Source organism: Dasypus novemcinctus, chromosome 13 (genome assembly GCF_030445035.2).
Source record: "Dasypus novemcinctus isolate mDasNov1 chromosome 13, mDasNov1.1.hap2, whole genome shotgun sequence".
NCBI lineage: Eukaryota > Metazoa > Chordata > Mammalia > Cingulata > Dasypodidae > Dasypus > Dasypus novemcinctus.
In genome coordinates this window covers 41,352,960-41,377,850 of record NC_080685.1, presented here as the reverse complement: position 1 = coordinate 41,377,850, position 24,891 = coordinate 41,352,960, and positions in this window count along the sequence as shown.

Here is a 24,891-nt window from a genome sequence, read left to right as displayed (position 1 = left end):
GTGAGATATTGCAGAGAATACAACACCAACCATGAAGCATTCCAAGAATGAACTATAATATAATCAAAGTTTTAAATCTCATCTTCTATCTATAGGAAACATAAGCAATAGAGAAACTACTTAAATGACACGGTAAGATAGCAATCAGACAAATGCAGAATTTGTCTTAACCTAGAGCCTTTTATAAGTCCATTAATAGGTTAATTTCAGGAAAAAGAAATAATAAAAAAGGAGAAAGTCTAAACAGCTCTGGATTAAATAAATTTAAAAGGTATTTACAGATTTAATAATCAAATGCAACAAGTCGACCTTATTTATATTCTGACTTGAACAATTCAACTATAAAAAATCATTTTTTAAACAAATGGGGCAATTTAATATGGACTGGTAAGGGTATTAAGGAATTATTGTTAATTTTTAAAAAATAATAATGGCACTTTGATTAAGACAATATTCTCTTTGAGATACAAACTAAAGCATTTAGAGTTAAAATGAAGTCTAATATTTGATTAAAATTACACCAGAAAAATAAATAAATAAAAGATGACAAGGGTGAGTAGGACAGATGAAATGAACAAAATGATTTCTTCAATGGCTTTTGAAGCTAGATCATTACACTCTCTACTTTATATATATATATATATATATAATTTTTATTTTTTAAACATACTTAGATTATATAAATGTTACATAAAAAATATAGGGGATTCCCATATGCCCCACTCCCTACATCTCCCACTTTTTCCCACATTAACAACATCCTTCATTAGTGTGATACACTTTTTACAGTTGATGAACACATTTTGGAGCATTGCTACTAAGCATGGATTATAGTTTACATTTTAGTTTATACTCTCTCCTGTACAATTTTGTAGGTTATGGCAAGATATATAATGGCTTGTGCCTGTCATTGCAATGTCATTCAGGACAAGTCCAAAGTCCCAAAATGCCCCATATTATAACTGTTTTACCCTGTCCTTGCTCTTAGAACCTCCATTGGCCAATTCTTCCACATCAATTATAGAAGTTCTTCCATTTCTGTAATCAAAATAAGTCTATGATAGAATGCCAGTAAGTCTACTTAGTCCATAGTTCATTCCCCAATCCTGAGAATTCTGGGATGGTGATGGCCACTCCACCTCTAAATTGAGAAGGGGTTTCAGTCCTACAGGGCAGATGGGTGGGACTCCCTTGCTTGCAGTTGTAGACTCTCTCAATTCCTTGGGATGGTCAGTGTCCATCATCATTTCCTTGGTTAGTTGACCTGGATGAGTCCAATGAACTGGAAAGTAGGTGTTGCAATTCTGTTGAGATTCAGGGCCCAACTGGTAAATGGACAGCACAAAGATTGAAGTCTCTTGGACATACACCTATCACCTCTAGTACTGACTCTAGGTTCAAATAGAAGGGTCAGAAGAGCCATATGTAGGGAAACCACACCTGAGTCCAACTCTGTCACACTGGGGAGCATAAATTTCAAAGTAGGACCCACTGGCAAGGCACCAAACTCCTGAGCTATCTACCCAGACTACACTGTCTGGATGTCTTTCTACTTTTTATAAGTTTGGAAATTTTTGTAATAAAAAGTTTAAAAAATCAGGGTGGCAAAGAGGAGACATAAGACTGAAAGTTTCAGGTTTACATCAGTGGCATTTAGCCGAGTGAATGGGCAGCGACAAATTCTGAGGGATTTTGAGTGATCAGAAATGATGGCTCCATTTGTGTGGAGGAAACATGTTGTTGATTATGGGATAAAATACTAAAAATTTATTTGTTAGAAAGCGTGTTGTATAAAATAGTGCAGCTGCTGTGAAAACAATTTGGTGGTTCCTCAGGAAGTATAGAATTTATCATATGATCTGGCAACCCCACTTATAAGTAGATAACCAAAAGAATTGAAAGCACAAATTTGGACAGATACTTGCACACCAATGCTCATAGCAGCATTATTCACAACTGCCAAAAGATAGAAGCAACACAAATGTCCAAAAATAGGTGAGTGGCTAAACAAAGTGTGGTATATACAAATAATAGAGTAGTATCAGCTATAAAAAGGAATGCAATTCTGATACATGTGACAGCTTGTATGAACCTCGAAGACATCCTATTGAGTAAAATAAACTAGACACAAAAGGACAAAAATTTTATGATCTTGCTGATATGAAATAATTAGAATAAGCAAATTCATAGAATCAGAAACTAGAATACAAGTTATCAAAGACTGGGTGAGGGTATGGAATGGGGAGTTAATGCTCATTTGGTAGTTTCTGTTTGGGGTGATGGAAAATTTTGGTAATGGATTGTGGTGATGGTAGCATAATATTATGAATGTAATGAACTATAATGAGCTATATATTTGAAAGTTGTTGAAAGGAGAAATTTTAGGTTGTATGTTATTAGAATAAATTTTCAAAAGAAATACTATAGGACTGTGCAACACAGACAGTGAACCCTTATGTTAATTTTATACTGCAGGTAATAGTATTACAATAATGTTGTTTTATCAATTATAACAAAGGTACTACACAAATGCAGAGTTAATAATAAGGGAAAATTGTGTGTGAGGGGGCATATAAGGGAACCCTGTGTTTATGCATGATTTTTCTGTAAACCCACACTTCTCTAATAAAAAATAAAGAATAGAAAACAGGTTGATTTTTCCTGGAAGAAAGAATCCCCTTAGTGATTTTAGGAGATAATTTTATTCCTATTCTTATCTGTAGATTGGCCTACCATAATCTTAATCTTTCCCAATATAAAAATGTTGTAATTCAATTGCATCAGTTTAGGGATAAGAATTTTTTTTAAAAAAAGCAAGAAAAGCAAAGGCGAATAAGCAATAGATGAACATAAAATGAGACCATTCTTCTGAAACCATTTGTTGTTTGTAACCTCGCTTTGCCCAGCAAGGCCTCACCATGCAATGTCAGATGTAAGAGAAACAAAGCATTTAAATGGGGTGAGTGCAGGGACATTGTAGTGGCTTGAGTAAATTGACTCTGCTCACACAGCCCCTACTCCTACAGTGCCAATTTGAACACATTTTTTTTCTCACTCACCAGATGATCACGTCTCACAGGCATAGACAATCCTATTCAACTGGCTTTTTTGCCCACTGCCCATTTGGCCAAGTCTGTTAGAAAAATGGGCTGTCAGCCACGAGGCACAAATTGCTTCTGTTTCCTTATCAATGGTTTGAGATACCTTTTTGTTTCATGGGCAGATAGGAAACTCTATCCACTAGGTGCCAATGATCATAGAAATCTCTCCTTGTTTGTCTAAGAAAATTGATTAAGAGGTCCTTTATTTCTTTGAGCAGAAAAGTCAAGAGTTGCTAAATGACATGAAAATCCATCAAACACAAAGAATCACTTACTGATTTTTTGGTCATGCTATAGTTTAGGCTGAAATCTTGACTGCTTATGATAGCTAACTATTGTTAAACCAAGGGAATAGCATTCATTCTATCATTCAGTACCCAAGAGAATCCTTCAAGTACCAGGCACAGGGCTAAATGCCAGGGATATGATCATGGAAATGACAGGCGTGGTCTCTACTACTACAGGACATTTAATCCAGGGGAAAGGACAGAGATAAAAAGCAAGGATGATAGTTGATGTCTGGCAAGGAAACTTGGAAAGATCTCCTTGCAAGATGACATTTCAAGTTTAGATCTGAAAGATGAGGAGAAATTATAGGGAGGCTAGGAAGGAGTGGAGGAGCTAGGTTTTGGGGATAAGGAGAACCATAGAAGAAGCAAGCAGTATAGTTTTGTTCCATAGAAGAGTACAAGTTATACTCAAGCTACTAAAAGCCTTGTGTTTTAGTAGACTTGTGTTTCTGTTGGTTTGTTTTTTTTCCCACAATGTATAATATATAGATTAAATATAAAATATGGAAATAACCAAGATGTTTACCTTTAGCTAAAATGGGTCTGATCTGTGAAATTTTCTTGTGGTATTCACAGATTGTCAATGACTTACCACGGTCTCGTCATTGAATTCTTGTAGCATTCACTGTGTGTAACATCCCTTGTGTGCTTGGCACATGTGACACATTTAGCATTTCAGTAAGGCCATATAGATGTCTGGATGCTCCTCTAACTTGAGTATATACTTATAAATACCAATAATGCAATAATTTGCTTCAATAAAGGATTAGATTCTTAAAATAGAACCCCCAAATAATAGTGACTTAAATGATATTCATGGTTAAATTTTCTCTCACATAAAAGAGTTCTTCAGGTATATAATCCTTGGTGAGAGAAGCAGATTTGGCTCAATTGATAGAGCGCCCACCTACCATATGGGAGGTCCAGGGTTCAAACCCAGAACCTCCTGACCCATGTGGTGAACTGGCCCACACACAGTGCTGATGCGTGCAAGGAGGGCTGTGCCACGCAGGGGTGTCTCCCATGTAGGGGAGCCCCATGTGCAAGGAGTGTGCCCCACAAAGAAAGCCACCCCACACGAAAAAAAGTGCAGCCTGCCCAGGAGTGGCACCGCACACATGGAGAAGTGACACAACAAGATCATGCAACAAAAAGAGACACAGAATCCCAGTGCTGCTGACAAGAATACAAGCGGACACAGAAGAGCACACAGTGAATGGACACAGAGAGCAGACAACTGGGGGTGGGGAGAAAGGGAGAGAAATAAAAAAATAAAAGGAAAAAATCTAAAAGAAAAAGTTAAAAAAAATCCTGGGTGAGGAGGGAGGCTACAAACTAATCAGGGACAAGAATCCTTCCATCAACTGGTTCTGTCATTCTTAGCTCATGCTTTTCATCTTCAAAAGCATCTCATAGTTCTAACTCCAACTACCTTGACAGAGATTTAGACAGCAGGAAAGAGGAAGAACAAAGGGTCATACCTACCAACCAACTCAGTTTTCTTTAAAGAACTTCCTCAGGAAGTCCACCAAATGCCTTTATCTGACATCTCACTGGCCATCACTATGTTAGAGGTTATGAAGAGGAGACTTGTTTGTTTTTTTATTTATTCATTAATCTTTTTTTTGTAATTTCTTATCTAAATATATTGCCGCCCCTAATAAATAGAGATTCTGTTGCTAAGAATGAAGGAGGAACAGATGTTCTGTAGGAAACAAGCAGTCTCTGTCACAATAGTGATCATTTGTTGGGCATTCACCAAATGCCAGGCACTGTCACAGATATTTTTGTTATGTAATTTTTATTTAATTCCACAAAAAATTGTGCAAGGTAAGTAACTCTATCCCATTTTACAGATAATATAAGCTAAAAAGTCCAGAGGCGATGTGCACACATAGCCTGGAGGAATAATTTTGAGATCTAAACAAATGCTGCTTGAGATTTTCATTCAAAAATGCCCCCCCCCCCCTTTACTTTATTTATGTATTTATGTCCAAGCACTCTATAATCTACAAAATTCAAATACCTAGGTGAAGGGGCCCTCCTTCTTGCTCCTCCTCCTCCTCCCACTGCTGCAAGAACCTCAGTTTGCTTGTAGGAGAGGTCATTAAAGTTTGCTATTCCAGTGTTTGTTTAGAGCCGGGCTAGTGTTCATTGCACTGCTCACAGACCATCTCTCTATACCACAGGTGCCTCTTCCTTCCAGGCTTCTTACTGTGCTCCAGTTGGTCCGGGCCAAGCCTGTCTGCACAGGAGATTGCTCACAGGAACAAGAAACTCCTGCTTATTCATTACCCACCTAAGGGCCGGCTGCTTCCAACTGCTCCCTCTGTCCAGGCAGAGGCAACTCTGAAAGTAACAAAAGGTAACCCTTCTTGTTTCCACAGTGCCACTGGCAAAACAAGGGTAATGTGGCAGGTGGGCAAAGTTTAAATCATACCAATATCACAGCCAATGCTTTCTAAATCCAGCAGTACTATGGAAAGATAAACACCAACAAGGCAAAAGAGACTCTCTTGCAAATGACTGTTAATATGGTATTTTCACACAAAAGAGACATTCTTATGGATCAAGGTTATTACTTGCTACCTATCTTTAGGACTGGAGCACAGTAATATACCTAAATGCTCCAACAACTTTAGCTGAAAATAATCAGAGAGAACAAGTACATTTACTGAGGTTATCACTACCTAGTTCTTGCATGTTACTGTGCAGAGAAAAGAATGTACAAGTGCAAGGATACATACAGATGGCTTCTGTTATCAAACATGCCTCCCAATAATAAAGACAGAGGCATTAGATCATGTCTCAGAAAGAAAAAGGAAATCAGAAAACCTCAACAATGCAAACATTAGGAATCTCTTCAACCTGTATGGACTTTCTTATGGAGTGCTTAAATACCTCTCTGCTCATCACAATTTCTTTAATAGTGGCAGTTTTATAGTTCATAGGTATAAAATTAGCAAATATTTTTTTCATCCCTTTTCTCTTTCTGTTTCACTCCATTTCTCCTTTCTTTTGTGGCATGTCTAATGCTAGCTAAATAAGGGGGTAAAGTTTATTATCTACCTCCCAGGATGGCTGTCAAATAGAGATAGATCATATGAACTATTTACTATAGATATATCACTTTTTGAAACGTAGGTGGTTTGCAAAGTAAGTAAACAAATAACGTTATTTTAAAGGAAAGCTTAATAGTTCATTGAATACACTAAGGCTGTTTCAAATGGTGCGTTCTTGGGCCCTGGAATTTCTAAGGAAATGCCACAGGACCTGCCTGGGGGCAATAGAATAGACATGAGGTGATTTTTAATATGCATGTAAACTTCTCTTTTAGAAATGCCACTTGAAGATAAGATTTGGAAGCTAAAATATTGGAAAACTCGTACACTCAACACATTTGCTATTTTAAGTAAACATCATGAACGCAGCCATTTGTTTCAATCACCTTAGACTCCCCAGTGCATACAACAATACTTATCACATAGTAGGGCTTCAAGTAATATACTTTGTCAGAATGCCTGACAGAAGCCCAAAGTAAAATCTGTAGGACACAGTGCAGTACTTTAAAAAATATCTTTTAATCCCACTCCCCCCAACCCCCTGCCGGGCTTGCTATTTGCTTTCTGTGTCCATTCCCTGTGTGTTCTTCTGTGTGTCCGTATTTTTTTTTATTCCCCCTTCCCCCAAACAGCTTGCTTGTTGTCTACTCTCTGTGTCCATTCGTGGTGCACTCTTCTGTGTTTTCACTTGTATCCCTTTTTGTTGTGTCACCTTGCTGAGTCAGCTCTCCGTGGTGCTTGCAGATCAGTGGCTCTCTGTGGCATGTGGATGAGCCTGCCTTCACAAAGAGGCCCTGGGACACGAACCCAGGGCCTCCCATATCGTAAACAGGAGCCCAACTGATTGAGCCACAGCTGTTTCCCACAGTGCAGTACTCTTTAATATTCTTTCTTGTATTATTCAGCCAAAGGGTACTGATGCAAAAGATCAGAAATTGGTTGATTTTTGAAGGGGTATTTATTTGAGGTAGGAGCTTACAGAGACCAGGTCATAAAGCATAAATTACTTCCCTCATCAAAGTCTGTTTTCACATGTTGGAGCAAGATGGCTGCCCACTGCTGCGAGGGTTCAGGCTTCCTGGGTTCCTCCTCCCTTCCAGGGTCTTGTTTCTCTATGGGTTCAAGATTCCTTTCTTCCCAGGGCTTGCTTCTTCCTGGGCTCAAGGTTTCTCTCTTCCTGGGGCTCACTTCCCTTTCTGTGAGCTGACTTCCTGGGGCTCCAGCTTAAGGCTTCAGCATCAAACTCCATCAAAACTTCAACATTAAGAACCCTCAACTCTGTCCTTTGCCATGCCTCAAAACCCCAATCATAACTCAATCATGCCCAGGTACAGACCAGATCACAAACATAATCTAATATTTATTTTTGAAATCCATAACCATACTAAACTGCTTCATTTAGTATAAAAAAAAAAACTAGAAGATCTTAAAAATCTCTGTCTACCCATTCTCTACATTATTTTGTCTACAAGAATAAATCAGTCATTCATTTTCATTTCTGATCTATTGAGTTAATATTTAATGAACTACTATAATATTCCAGTAGTAGACATTGGGAATTTTGGAGATCATGGGGACACAACCTCTGCCCACAAATTGCTCATAATTAAAAAGGAAAAATAAAAGGCACAAATACCACTATTAATATAAGGAGACAAGTTATAATAAAAGGGCAAGTGATGAGATATTCAATCTGCACACAGGTGCTCAGAAAAGTCTTCTTAAAGGAGTGAAGTTTTATTCTAAGTTGTGAAGGATAAAGGGGATTTCACAATTCACTATGTCCTCAAGACAAATTATTTAAATCACAGTAAAAATAAATCTGAGGCATAAAGAAGTGCTTTATAATGTGCTTTGTCACATGTAAATGATAATGAAAAATAAGATCTAGTAAACTATGCCAAATTCAGAACTCTGGAATTATACAATCATCTGCCTGTGGTGTCTAAACCTTGCTGCCAAGGTATGGTTGTTAGACTGCTAGAAAGCATTAAGCTAATTGTAATAATAATCACGATCCAGCCAGACATTATTTCTTTAAAGCAATCAATGATTGCCTGAGACATGCAATGATTGCCTGAGACTCAGGGTGAAAGTTGGAGATGAACAAAGACCCATTAAATCATCTTGGTTGTTCCCCCTGGAGGCCATATTCAGATCAAATTGGGTCATGGAATTTGCCTTTGTTGTAGACCTATAATCAGGTCAACCCAGGGAGAGAGGGAGAGTGGTTGGCTGCTTTGTCAAAATTTCACAGAGAAAATTTCCTATAACCCTAAGTAGCAGAATTCCACTACTGTCATGAAGCAACCATTGCCTAATTTATTTTAAATGAAAAAACAAGACAAAACAAAACTTAGATAGTAATATAAAAAATGCACTGCTTTAAATGTTGCTTTTTCTACTCAGCTTCACAGTAAGAGATCTTCATTGAAGAATCTCCCTGTGACACAGGGTGCAGAAGTGTCATGAATACTATATAAAATGCTTTAGCAGTACTGATCATCCTTGCCTTGATTTTCTTGCTATCTCTTAACCCTCACGGCCTCTTGCCCCTTTACCACCTACCCCAAATCCCTTCTTGCCACCTTGAATCACCCACTTCAGGAATGGAAAGAAGTTTTGACTCTTATCTGGCCTAAGAGGAGACTTTTCACCCAATTCAATCATAGACTTTCTTGGATTTAGTATATCCTTAATAAAACAGGAACATAAATACACCCATACACATGCATGTGAGCACAGACATACAATGCCCACAGGGCACCGTGTGCTTGCCCAGGGGATAGGGTTAGGCATGTCAACTTACCAGTTTTCCCAGAGCACTTCTGAAATGATCCAAGTTAATTAAAATTCCAGGCGATCCAGCTTTTACTTCTTTGATGCTTGGAGGAGGGAGTAGCAGTGTTGGCACCATCAGAAAGTGGGGGAATATGGGTGACAACCAACATTTCCCATCCCTAAAGTGACGAGGTTATGTAACACCCAGTCCAAACTCATAGTAGAATCTCCCCAGATTTGAACAGGCAGGCTTACAAAAGGTAAACCCAGCCATATTTTCCTTTTTTTCTGCAACAGCTTCTACCTAATTACCATGGTTTCCATAGTTAAACTGGAGTCTTGCTTAATCTAAGCTTATATAAAATGCAGCACAAACAGAGGCTATGTGGAGAAGCTAAAAGATTTCACCTAGGTTTCTTGGCAAAACCTAAGGAGCCCTCTCTGTGGAAAAAAATGTGAGAACCATTTATCCAGTCACGCATTCAACAAATATTTATTGAACAGCTTCTCTAACACATAGAAGTATCTGCCTGGGATCATCATTCCCTACCCTGCTGGTTTGCCAGGTTGTGGAATTTCCACCACCAACCAGAGAGACTCTTCAGAGAAGAAAATGCAAACAGACTGCCTGTTGGCTTATCTGACTCACAGATTTGTTTTGTTTTGCCCACTTAATTTTTAAAAAGTTGAATCTGTTTCCAATATGCTAGACTTGGACCATTTCATATTAACAAAAAAATGTTTTTCCAGGATCTGTTCAAAGACTGAAACCTCCAGAAATTCTAGACCCAAATCTTCTTATCACAACAACAACACAACCTAGTATTGATGGCCTCTTTGAGATGGGTCTTGTGCCTTCCAGTCTGTCACAGTGCCTTGGAACCCCCAAATGAAGTTGTTTTAGGCATTTAAGTTTATGATACTTTCTTGTTTCATCTAGGAAACTCATGACTTTGGAGGAAGACATAGGAAGTTGGGGGAGCTCTAGGGAATGAAAAGGTAAAAGAAGAAAGTGGGGGAGAGAAAGTACCTGAGAGAAATATGGAGTTAAACTCTATCCAATTCACTATTGTTTAAGGTATATCACCTCTGATACTCACCAATCAAGAAATTTTCTCCTTAAGACTTAGAGACCTGGTGTAGAGATCTATTTGGGACTATGGAAGAACAAATTTCATCATCTCACAACCAGATAAATCATTGGCAGCAGTAGCAAGTTTACTGTAAAAAGCTTGACATAGGTCAAGTTTGTCTTTGATGTCAGTGGCAGACCTTAAGATGATCTCCAGTAATGTTCATGCATTTGTGTAAGTCCTCCCTTTGAATATGGAAGAGAACTGTGACTTCCCTCCAACAACAGAAAAGGAAAAAAATAATGCATGTCACTCCCTTGATTATGTTATGTTATATAAGATTGTAACTAAAACACCTTGTTGTGGGCTTGATGAAGTAAGATGTCATGTTGGAGAAGCCCATGTGTCAAGGAACTGTGGGTAGTCTCTGGGAACTGTAAGTGGCCTCTTGGCCCTGTGGGCAAGAGTTGAGGGAAGGCTCCAGTCAACAACCAGCACACAGCCAGGGTCTTTAGTCTTATAACCACAAGGAAATGAGTTCTGTCAACATCCTGAATGGATTTGGAAGCATATTCTTTCCCAGTCTAACTTCCAGATGAGAACAATGTGGCTAACACTGTGATTGAAGTATTGTAACTCCTTGAGCAGAAGCCTTAGCTAAGCTGTTCCCAGACTCCTGACTCACAGAAATTGGGAGATAATAAATATGTGGGGCTTTTTTTTAGCCATTATTTGTGATAATTTTTTATGCAGCAGTAAAAAGCATATACTGTATCCTTCTTTCTTCTTCTTATACCCTCCTTCCCTATTCATGTCCCTTCTAGCAGCTGTCTTATATCCATGTGAAACTATCCATCTGTCCAATACCCCCTTATTTCCATTCCTCACAATGCTACCCAAAAATAGTTTTCTCCATATTATTTTATTTTCTGAACCACTTGTCCAGACTTTTTCCCTTTTCACTTAATCTTTTGCTTATGCATTTACCAAAATGTACCTCTTCCAATTCCTCTGTGAATCAGTTTCCTATTGCTGCTATAACAAATTATCACAAACTTAGTGGCTTAAAACAATATGAATTTATTGTCTCACAGGTCAAAATCAAAATGGATCTCAATGGACTGAAATCAAGGTGTTATCATGGCTGCATTCCTTTCTGTAGACTCTCAGGGAGCATCCATTTCCTTGCCTTTTTCACTTTCTAGAGACCTCCCACATTCCTTGGCTCAGAACCCTATTCCTCCAGCAATGTTGAACCTAGTCCTTCCCATGCTAGCATCTCTGTGGTTCTGACTTTTTGCCTCCCTCTTCTACTCTAGGGACCCTTGTGGTTATTTTTACCCCATCCCCAGATAATCAGGAACAATCTCCCCATCTCCAGGTCAGCTGATTAGCAACTTTGATCCTATCTGAAAATTTAATTTTATTTTGTTATGTAATCATGTAACATCCATGGCTTAGGATGTGGATATCTTTGTGGATGCATTATTCTGCCCAGCATACACTGTGAAAGCTATAAATTCAAATTGCAATCTGTGATACTAATTGAAATCCTAGGTGCTAATGACTATTAGTGGCTTACTGGGTTAATCCTCCCAGGGTAATCTGCATCCTAAAGAGACTTGTCCAAAATATACTGAAATTTCATACCTAAGGAATGTCTTTTAAAGGGAGGAATTTGCCATTGGCCCTGGCAAGTCTGTGAGAGAGAGATATTTCAGGCAAGGAGGGTATTTAACAGTTCACAAATTACATAATACAATGACTGCTTGTTCTGTCTCTTTGGAAAAATATTTCCCATTTTTCAGTTCATGGTCCATACCAGTACTATTCTACTTTCATCATTAAAAGAGGTTATTGGTTTAGGCTCTGATGATCATGTAGTTAGATGAGAAAACTGGGAGGCTCCCCACAGAGCTGGTACAATGACTACACTGCCCTAGGGAGGGAACAAAGGCAGTGAACCATTTCTGCTGTTACAACACCCAAGCAGCAGTCAAATTCAGGGGCTCCGTTTTGTGACTCCCCAGCGTGTATCAATTATCTCAATAGGAGTTGCAAATTTTTCAATAAGTCTCCAAACAAAATTAATTTTAATAGCTTTAATTAGCCTTAATTGTATTATTACTATTATTATATATGCTCCTGTCGTGAGGTTGGTGAGAAAACCCTTTTAGGGAAACAAACCAACAGGCAAATGGGAAATATACAAAGTCCAAAATATTTGTATAGTAATTGCCTATATACTTTCTTATTTATATTTCTGGTATAGAAAATAGGTCAATTACAAATGGCTGTGGCATTTTCACATTCTCTCAGACAGAGGCAAGAACTATATACTCTGATTTATTTCTCTTTAAAATAGCTGTTTCCTTCCCAATACACACACAGTCAAGGAAAAAAACTATATATATATATATATATATATAATCTGTGTTTTCCTGGTCCTCTAATTCATAGTTCTGAGAACTGTCCTGTAGGTCACTGTTCCAACTCCCCCACTTTTTAAAAAATCTGGCCATGGTTGTCAAGAGGAAATTAATCTTTTACAGCCAAATGAAATTTGGGCTTCCCAGCACTAGCCACTAATGAAAAATGCATTAATGGCAAACATCAGAAAAACCCCTGGCTCTCAGTTCCAGAGGGTACATTTAAATAATTCTATGAATATAGATCAATAAAACTAATTTACTTATAGCCTTTGTGAGCAGTATTCAAGTCTGAATAAAAGTCATTTGTATGACAATGTTTTGTATTAATTTGAGGTATCTATTGTTTTACATATTAAATTAATCTTGGTCTTGAGACAGAACTTCATATATGATATTAAAATATGAGACCTGGGATTTGATATTAGTAATGCTATGATTTTATAATTCAGCCTGGTTTTCCTGGATGTCATTTGAAAGGCTTGGAGAGGTCCCAGAGGGCCAGCTCTGAGAAGCCAGGGTTAAATTGGAGAGCGAGCAGAAGGCTTTAATATTCAAGAAGGCACGTATCAGCAGTATCCCCAAAGGCCCTCTGGGAGCTTGGGGGTTTCGGACGGGTGCCTCCTGAGTAGGGACATGGGAATGACATTCATAAACACCTGAGTGCTCAGAGCGTGAAATGGTGGCTGCAGAATGTGAATTTCCTGACTGGAGTGCTGGGATCAAGAGATTACTTCCTGTTTGAACAACAATAATTGTTTATCTGTCAGATATTTATGGATTGCCTTCTCTTTACTAAGGGCACAGGTAGGAAGATTAAAAGACATAAAATAAAGTTTTAGAACCTTAAAATCAATGCAGGCAAGTTACTAGGCAATTGTGTTTCAATGTGATAAGTACTATGTCAGTTTAAGTTCAGGGGGCCTCAAGGACTCTTCAATAATCCTCAGGAGCCCACTGTTTTCAAAACTAATTTGGCCATATAACATTAAAAATACTACTTCATATCCCTGTAAACCCTGTACTAATATATAACCATGGGTGTAAAACAATGACAGTTAACCAAGAGATAATGATGAAAGTTAAAATTCCAACCCAGCCCTATCTATCCTCCATGAAACATATGGCAATGCCACCTCACTGACTCTGACCCCTTCAGCATCCCCTCCACAGAAATGTTCTTGCTGTGCATTATGGTAGACAATGAAATTCTAGATCATCATTTTATTTATTCACATAACCTCTATGCCTAAGACACAGTGATAGTTGCTGGAGTGAAGCAGGGAGCAGAAAGACGGTTCCTGCCTTCATAGAGCTTACAGCCTCGTGGGCAGGGCAGGTCCTCCTCTGCTACTTCTTAAAGCCCTTAGAAGTTTTTAATGAGGGGCCCCATATTTTCATTTCCCACTGGGTCCCACAAAATATCTAGTCTATACTGATACAGAACTTACTGTTAAAACAATAAGAGTTAAAGAGTTGTTTGTATTAAGACATACTAAGAAAGAAAAATGAAGTACACAGAAAGAAGATAAAGGGGACACACTCAAAACTAAGTGAGCATGGCAAAGCACCAGTGTCCAATCTAGATTGCTGGAAAAGAGACAGAAGATAGAAAGATAACTGGATACTTGCAAACTGAGGTCATTTAGCAACATAAACAAACAAATATAGAAAAAGAAATGAGATCAAAGTGAAGAATAGCAAAGAAACAATTCCACCTAAAACCTAACTGCAGCCATATTGGTATAAGGTCATGACAGAAGAGCTGTTGATGGAGGGTGTGGAAACAGGGTGGAGTCTGGGCAGTGTAGGGGTCACAACCAGATCATCAGGATGAAATTAGAATGACCAAATCCCTTCAATCTGTCCTGGGTCAACAACTGCTTGGGATGGAGATAAAATTTCTTATGGATGGCCTCTTCCATAAGGCATGAACTTTTGCTTTGTGGTTTCATAACAAGAACTGCCTTGGACTTCTGGTTTAGACAAACATCTGAGCTTTCCCTGCCCTACCAAAGGTCCTGAATTTGGGTAATTATGTATTCAATATTGCTTAAATATCACAGGCTGAGTTTTATGTTCTATTAATTCCCTAGGTCATTTTGCCTAAGTCGGCATTGCTGAAAAATAGTGCATACTAATCATGACAGTGGTGTGACTGTAAACTAGATAATACTGATCTATGCCCTTGTCCTCATGAGCATATAGTCTAGTAAGAGGGAAATATGAGCATGCATGATTAACATATTATGTACTATAACAGGAGTATACACTGTGGTGGCACAAGGAAGGGAGTGATGAGATGTGCTTAGGTGGGTCTAGAAGGTATAACAAGGAGAATCTCTCCAACATTGCCCTAATTGTGTCTTAAGGATTATATAAGAATTTGCCTGGTGGATGGATGGATTAAATATATGACTATGGCATACACATTGAAAATCATCATCACACAAGGAAACATAGATTGGAGGGTTAATGAAAAGAATGAAAGTAAAGTGGCATATAGAAAAAACCCACTCTTCACCACAAATTCTAAAGGTTTTTGTCTTTGCATACACCTTAGAAGTAAGTGCATATACCAGTGAATAGCATGAATCAAAGTTGTTATTTTTCTTCTTCCTTATTACATCATTTTTAATACTCATATTTTTTTCAGCAAGTCATTAAGTTGTACAAATTTAGATTCTTTCCCACTTTGTCTCTGACAGCCAATTCTGTTCCTCAGAGGATACCACCATGTTTTTTTAACAGTTTTATTGAGATACAATTCACTCATTTAAAATTTACAATCCAATGGTTTTGAGTGTACTCACAGAGTGTGTAACCATCACCATAACTTAATTTTATAATATATTGGAAAATAAACCTCTTGCCCATTAGCAGTTCCTCTCCATTTGCCTCTGCCCTCAGTTCCTGGCAACTATTAATCTACTTTCTTTCTCTATCTGTATTAGTCAGGGTTCTTTAGAGAAAAAGAACTGACAAGGATGTGTGTGTGTACATATATGTATAAATATTAAGATATTTATAGCAGGAATTGGCTCATGCAGCCACGGAGATTGGCAACTCTGAATTCTGTAGGCACACCAAAAGTTGGAAACTCCAGTGAAAGTTTTAATGAATTCACCAGGAAAAACTGAAGAAGAGATAGAAATTCTGAATTCTGAAGTAATCATTCTCCCTTCAAGGCCTTCAACTGGTTAGATGAGACTTTTCTCATTTCTGAAGACAATCTCCTTTGTTGATTTTAGATGCATCAATTGACTAATGGGGAAGCAGACTTGGCCCAGTGGTTAGGGCATCCGTCTACCATATGGGAGGTCCGCAGTTCAAACCCCGGGCCTCTTTGACCCGTGTGGAGTTGGCCCATGCGCAGTGCTGATGCGGCAAAGAGTGCCCTGCCACGCAGGGGTGTCCCCCACGTAGGGGAGCCCCACACACTAGGAATGCACCCTGTAAGGAGAGCTGCCCAGCACGAAAGAAAGTGCAGCCTGCCCAGGAATGGTGCCGCACACACGGAGAGCTAACACAACAAGATGACGCAACAAAAAAAAAAGAAACACAGATTCCTGTGCGGCTGACAACAACAGAAGTGGACAAAGAAGATGCAGCAAGTAGACACAGAGAACAGACAATCGGGGGTGGGGGGGGAGAAATAAAATAAATAAATAAATCTTAAAAATAAAACAACAACTGACTAATGATTTAAATCTATGAAACACCCTCACAGTAGCCATTAGGACAGTGCTTCCTTGACCAAACCATTGGACACCATAACTTAGCCAAGTTGACACATGGATGTAATCTTCACACTCCACACCTTGCCAACTTGGCACCCACATACATCTCCATAAAACACACTTAATCACTAAATTAAAAAAGCAGCAGTCATACTTTCACCTAACATAATTCAACTGTCCTGCATATAAATGGAAGTGTACTAACCATTTCCCAAGAAAAGGATACAAGTCCTTGGGTAATAATACTCAGTCTTATAGTTGATGTCTTATAACTTAAATGCTAGGACATAAAGTTAGTACAACATGTTATTTGATGAGTAGATAAGATAGAGCAAAACGATATTTGCTTTATGCATGTGCACAAACATTCATAAAACATGGCAGAAACACTCATAGCCATTGTAGTCCTTGTTTCTGCAACTGCTCACATGAATATAGCTCATATTTATAACTACCCTCTTCCATGACCCATTCTATATTCCTTTTGTCCTCAGCAAGTTGGTTTTTCCCCTGGAATAGTAAACCTTCATTCTTGAAGGGTCTGGACCATTAGTAGTCCTGCTGTATTGGGTTGTTGCAGATTTCCATGGACTTTAATCACTGGGTGTGGTAGTACTAAAAGATGTCTTTAGGGATCTTCTGTGATTTAGACAAACTCTTCTTTACCTCCATTTTGAAGTAGCAGTGCTCTTTCCCCTTGATAATCAGTATCAATCACCCCAGCAAGTGCAAGAATTCCTTTCTTTGCCTGTTGACTCAGAGGCATGAGGAGCCCAAATTGGCTAGGTGGCAGTCTTAAACTTCCAGTTCAAAGGAATCATTTGTTGTATTTCCTGGTGGAAACACTCTACCTTTTGGAACTAAGACCTATAGATCAGCAGAGTTTAAGGTCATGGGAGCTGTGGTAGTTTGATATAATTTATGAATTCCAAAAATAGGTATTGGATTATATTTGTAAACTGGCCTGTACCTGGGCATGATTAAATTATAATTTGGGCTTTGATTGGACCATGACAATAGGGTATTGAGTTTCTGCTCCCTTGGTGGGTGGGATTCACAGATAAAACTACACGGTGGAGCAAAGGAGTTATTTGGAGTTTTGATGCTGGAGTTTTGATGTGAAGCCTGGGGAAGGAAAGACAGAGAAGGAGGACTCAAGGGAGTTTTGACTGAAGCCAGGAAGTCAGCACACAGAGGAGCAGAGCAACTGAGCTCAGAGAGAAACGGAGCCCCTGGAAGAGAGGAACCCAAGAAACCTGAACTCTTGGCAGATGTAGGCAGCCATCTTGCCCCAACATGTGGTGTAGGTTTTGGTGAGGGAAGTAATTTATGCCTTATGGCCTGGTAAATGTAAGCTTCTACCCCAAAAACTCACCTTTTGGATGACTAATACAGGAGAAGAGGCAAAATTTGTTCTAGTATATCTCTAGGGGTAATAGTGAGTGGTGCCACTTGCAATTCTTCATCTTGATTCTTGAATCCTTGAATCCTGGCTATGGGAGAAACAGCACCATAGAGTGGATATTGATTTAGAGCATATATAGTTTCCTGAAAACATTGCTCCAGCTCTGCAAGATTTTGCCACTCAGTTGGTGCCATAATTGAGCCTTCAAAAGGTCATCCCACTGTTCTATCAATCCAGTTGCTTCAAGATTATGAGGAATATGGTAAGACTAGTGAATCATGAACATGTGACCATTGTTTCACTTAATTTGTTATGAACTGGGTTCCGTGATCAAAAGCAATGCTGTGTGGAACACCATGATGGTGGATAAGGCATTCCATAAGTCCACAGATGGCAATTTTGGCAAAAGCATTTTGTATGTTTGGCAGAAGACAATTTCATGTCAATTCCAATAAGAACAAAATGCTCCCCCTTCCATGATGGAAGTGGTTCAATGTAATCAACCTGCCACCAAGTAGCAGGCTGATCACTTCAGGGAATGGTGCCATACAAGGGAACGTGTGTTAGTTTCTGCTGCTGGCAGATTGGACGCTTAGCAGTGGTGGTAGCTAAATAAGCCTTAGTGAGTGGAATTCTATGCTGCTGAGCCCATGCATATCCTCTGTCCCTCCCATCATATTGGGGTGGCTAGGGTAACCTATTGGTGCCCAGCTGATTGTTAAAATCCCCCTCTGCTGGAGTAACCCTCTGGTGAGCATTTATATGGTATGCAAATATCTTCATGTTTTTCACCCATTCAAAAAGATCTAATCACATACCCCTCCCCTAGACCTCTTTTTTTGTGAATTTCCAATCATGCTCTTTCCAAATCCCTGACCATCCAGCCACACCATTGTCCATAGCACATGGAAAAATATGCAAACCCACCTTTGGCCATTTCTCCTTCCAAGCAAAACGAACAATCAGGTGCATTGCTCTAAGTTCTTCCCACTGGGAGGATTTCCCTTCACCACTGTCTTTCAGGGATATCTGTAGTGCTATAGCTATCCACTTCAGGAGTACCTGTATATCAAGCAGAATCATCTATGAACCAGGCCTGAGTTTTCTCTTCCACAGTTAAGAGTTAAGAGAGTTAAGAGAACTCTCCACAAGAGTTCATAGCTGTGGGCTGAGAAAGAGAAGGTAATTTGGCAGAAGTAGAGACCATGGGCATTTAGGCTACTTCCATGTATAACTTACTTGTGCCTTCAAGGCCTACTTGAGCCTGTTCTCTCTTATACCACTTAAATTTGATGATGGAGTACTGCTGTGGACACCTAACTCTATGGCTTGGTAGGTCCATACAACACCCAGTTCAGGATAGGTAATGAACTCAGGTCTCATGGTAACTTGGTGGCCCATAGTTAGTTTCAGTCTCTACTAAGGCCCAATGGCAGGTGAATGCTCTTTCTCAAAAGAAGAGTAATTATCTTCAGAGGATAGCAGAACCTTGCTCCAAAATCCAACAGGTGTGCACTATGATTTTCCCATAGGGGCCTGCTAAAGGATCCAAACAGTGTATTTATTTTCCACTGAAACTTCTAGCGTCATTGGATCTACTGTATAATATGGCCTAAGTAAATGGATTGGAGTAGCACACCCAAATGATAAATATGTTGACTGCAAAATCCAAAGAGGCTAACATGGTATTGTTCCTCTTTTTGGGTTGTAGGAGGAGCCAAATGCAACACCTTATCTTTCATCTTAGAAGAGATAGTTTGACATGTTCCATACCACTAGATGCCTAGAAATTTCACTGAGGTGAAAAATCAGTGAATTCTTGTTGGATTTGTCTCTGACACCCAGTAAGCCTACAGTAGTTGCTTTTTCTTATCACTAGATCCAATCAACATAATTCCATCAATGTGATAAACTAGTTTGATGCCTTGTGGAGGGGAAAGGCAACCAAGGTCCTTGTATGCTAGATTTTGATACAGGGCTGGAGAGTTGATATACCCTTGAGATAGGACAGTGAAGGTGTATTGTTAGCTTTACCATCTGAAAGTAACTATTTCTTGTGGTCTTTATTAATAGGTATCAAGAAAAAAGCACTTTCCAGATCAGTAGCTAAATGCTAGGATATGCTAATTTGCTCAAGCAATGATACCACATCTGGAATAGCAGCTGCATTTGGCATCACCACCTGGTGAAGTTTATGATAATCCACTGTTATCCTCTGTATTAGTCAGCCAAAGGGGTTCTAATGCAAAATACCAGAAACCTGTTGCATTTTATAAAGAGTATTTATTTGGAGTAGGAGCTTACAGTTATCAGGCCATAAAACGTAAGTTATTTCCTGCACCAAAGTCTGTTGCCATGTGTTGGAGCAAGATGGATGTTGTCATTCATTCAGCCTTCCTCTTCCTCTTAAGGCTCCATGGTCCCAACTTCTTCCAATATCAGCAGTAGGCTGGGGTAAGTCTCATCGCTCTCCTAGGGCTTTTTTCTCTCTGGGCTCAGCTGGTCTGTTCTCCCTGGGCTTGATTCTCTGTGTGTTTACTTCCCAGGATTCCAATATCAAAACTCCAACCTCCTCTCTGCAGTGCAGTTTGTCTGTGAGTCCTTGCTCCCCAGGACTCAACATCCTAATGATGTGGCCCGGTCAAGTAAAGTGAAACCTCTTAATCCAATATAATCTAATATGCCCAGAGGAAAAGACCAGTTCACAAACATAATCCAATAAATATTTTTGGAATTCATAAAGAATATCAAACTGCTACATCCTCTAACCTCCATCTATTTTCTGCACAAACCAACTCAAGGAACTGAGTGGGGATGTGGTTGAAATCATCACCCCTGCATCCTTCAAGTCCTTGATGGTGGCACTAATCTCTGCAATCCCTACAGGAATATGGTATTACTTTTGAGTTACTATTTTGCTAGGTAAAGGCAGATATTATAGTTTCCATTTGTCTTTTCCTAAACCCTCACTCTACAAATCAGGGAACCAATGAGGGGGTTCTTTCAGTTGCTGAGTATGTTTATTCCATATATGCATCCCAGACCTGGGAAAATAACTACAGAATTGGTTTGGGGACCCAATCAACCCACTATGAGATGGACCTGAGCTAAAACTACATATCAACTGATCTCTATAAGCTTCAGTTCTGACTGGTGGCCACAGTGATGTTTTGTGTCTTTTGGAATTAATTTCAGTTCAGAGACACTGTCTAATCACCCCAAAAATGTCTTGTCATTTAATTTTCCCCAATGCACAGTCACTCAGGTACAAAGCTGTAAACCCTTTTGGGAAAGCTGGGAAGAAGTTTAACAGTATAAATTTTGACAGTGTAGTAGGGTTCTTCCCCAAGAGAATTTGGACTTCCTTTCATTCAAGGGGTTCTGGGTCTATAAACTGACTCAAGTCTGGAAATTGATTCAGTAGCTGTGAATCTCTGTTTTAGTGATTCAAGTTAGTCTTTTGTTTACTTGACCTAGATCTTCTGCTTATATAGATCAAGTAGGAATTGAGGAGACTGCCCATCTATTTCAATTCTAGGCACCCCATGATCAAGAAACTCACATTTTAGGCCTCTGCAAGTCAAACTATTCTGACTTTGACTCTGCTGCTTTGACTCTGCTGTCCATTATGGTAGCCATTCTCACCTTTTCTTCAGCAAATAAGTGTTGCCACTTGGCTCCTGCCAAACCAGGATCCAATCCTTCCCATTGTGTTTAAGTATTCAAGTTCAGTAGCAACAGATCCCACAGTGTACTATCTGGCCTGCAGAGAAGATTAATCACAGAGCTCTTCAGGAATAGTGGAACTGTTCTCAAAAATTTATTTCTTACAGCCCTGGTAAAAGGTGTGTCCTCTGGATGTTCTTGGGTGAGTGAGTGGATCTTACATACTAAATCCACTCTAATATTCCAATCTTTCTAAGCCTTTGGATACCATCATCTACATTATACTAGAGCAATTCTGGCATTTCAATTTCAGGTGCCCCTGCCTCAGCCAAACATCTGAACAAATTGTTAAAACCCTTTCTATCCCCTTGAGCTACAACATTGACTCCAGAATCTCTCCTTAGGGGGCTCATAAGTAAGTTCAACCTGTTCCAACTTATTCATTATCTCACACCCTTAATATCCATTCCTATACATATTCCCCTGATTTCTGTCTATATAAATTGGGATGAAATCATGCAATTCTTCTGGCAGCTTCTCATAGGTCACAATTTGTACCTCATCTTTTGGGAACTGCTGGGAATTCAGCCTAGTATAGATATGGAAGAAAATAGGGGTAATGGGGATGGATCATGTGGGAAATTAGCAGGGTCTTCTAAGCCAATAATTCAGAAAATTCCATTACAGTTTCATCTCATTAAACAGGATAAATCTCTTCAGAGGGAGGTGTCAGGGCTGCTTTCTCAGGGGAGGCAATCATAGGTTTATCAGGGACAGTAGGTTTAATTTCTTCAGATGGAGGTAGGATGATCGATTCCTCAAGGAAAACTGGAGATTGAGTAGCTAACTCCTCAGGACAGCACTTTACAGGTATATCTGGCAAAGAAAAACAGCAGAATCTAGAGTTTTGATGTCCTGACATCATTACCAGACCTTATGTTCCCATTCCAATGTTCAGGATCCCATTTCTTCCCAATCAATACATTCACTTTAACAGTGATACCCTGCAAAATGGAGAATTCAATTTACATTGTATTTCAACCAATCACATAATGAGATTCTGGATATGGTTTTCAGCAATCTCAACTCTGCAGCTATAAGAAATAACAATTTCTGTCAAGGCATACATAGAAACTTTCCTGTCCTTCATGAAATGCTTGAGCTGGGAATTTGGACCTACCAAGCCATAGAGTTAACCATCACACTACGAATTCACCCATTTTGAGAGTTTCATATAACTTGAAGCCTACAATATGTGGTCTTTTATAACTGAATTCTTTCACTTAGCATAAGTGTTTAAAATTCATCCATCGTGTAGCATTTATCAGTAAATATTTCTTTTTATGGTTATATAATAGTCTATTGTATGGGTATATCACATTTTATTTATCCATTCATCAGTCAGTGGACCTTTGAGTTATTTCCAGTTTTTGCATATTATGAATAATGCTTCCATGGACATATGTGTATAAACTTTTACATGTATATATGTTTTAAATTCTCTTGGGCATATACTGAGTGAAGGAACTATTGGGACATGTGGTAAATCTATGTTCAGTTTTTTGAGGAACTGCCAAAATGTTTTCCAAAGCAGCTGTACCATTTTATATTCCATTTTACTAGCAATGTATGAGGATACCAATTTCTCCATGTCCTTGATGCAATTGTTAATGTCTGTGTTTTTGTTTTTGTTTTTTAGTTTTTCAGTTTTGTTTATGACATTCCTAGTAGATATGCTGGTATCTCATCTTTATCACTTATATTTACCTGTGCTTTTCATGTGCTTAAAGCTATTTGCATATGTTCTTTGGGGTAATGTCTATTCAGATTCTTTGTCCATTTTTAAATTATTTTATCTTCTATTATTGACTTTTAAGGCTTTTTAAATATACTGGATACAAGCCCATTATCAGATATATGATTTGCATATATTTTCTCCCATTCTATTGGTTGTGTTTTCATTTCCTTGATGGTATCATTTGCAAGGCAAAAGCTTTCATTTTTATCAAGTCAAATTTATCTATATTTTTCTTTTGTCATTTTTGTTTCATGTTGTATCTAAGAAAACTTTGCCAAAGTCATGAAGATTTATGCCTCTTAGACTTTTTAATTTGAGCTCTTGATTTAGATCTATGGTTGGCTTTGAGTTAGTTTTTTGTATGGAACAAGGAAGGATGCAACCTTATCCTTTCGAGTGTATATATGGTTATTTCAGCACCATTTGTTAAAAATGACTCTTCTTTCCCCCATTGAATTGTCCTGGCCTCCTTGTTGGAAACCAATTAACCCTATAAGTAAGAGTGTTTTTTTTTTTTATTTTTCCTGAACAATTCAATTCTCTTGGTCTATATTTCCCCCCATACACCAAAGCATATTTTCTTGATTAATATAGTTTTGTAGTAAGTATGAGTTCTCTAATTTTGTTTCTTTTTTCAACATTGTTTTGGTTTTTTTGGGTCCCTTGTGTTTTCATATGAATTTTAGGATGCTTGTCAATTTCTGAAAAAAAGATATCTAGGATTTTTATAGATATTCATTTGAATCTGTAGATCAATCTGGATGAACTATCATCTTAGCAATATTAAGTCTTGTGAATCATGAACATGACATGTCTTCCATTTACTTAGAACTTCTCTAATACTTTCCAAATGTTTAATAGTTTTCAAAGTATAAGTTTTTCAATTAACAAAACCAAAAGTTGGTTCTTTGAAAAGATCAGCAAAATTATCAAATCTTTAACTGGACTAAGAAAAAAGAAAATTCAAAGAAATGAAAGTGGTGACATCATCACCAACCTTACAGAATGGAAAAGGATTATAATTATACTATGAACAACTATATAACAAAAAATTAGATAACTTAGAAAAAGTGTACTATTTCCCCAAAAGAAATACCAAATTACCAAAAGTGATGCAAGAAAAAAGAGAAAATCTGAATAGATCTATAATAGTTAAAGAAAAGCATTTAAACATCTGTTAGATCTAGTTGGTTTATAGTGTTGTTCAAGTTTCTATTTCCTTGTTAAATTACTGTCTAGTTATTCTATCATTGAAGTGAAATATTAAAGTCTCCAACTATTAATTTTGAATTATCTACTTCTTAATTTTTTCAGAATCTTCTTCAGATTAATAATAGTCTAATTCCAGTGATACACAGAACCATCACTTCTATATAACACTATTTCCTCTTCCCCATTTTGTGCTATTGTTATTATATATGTTACAGCTACAGTATAAATGCTACAACCCCAAAAATACAGTTATAATTATTACTTCATATAATTGTATGTATTTTAAAGAAGCTGAGGGAAGCAGAACAAGCATCTTTTTATTTACCAATTCTAG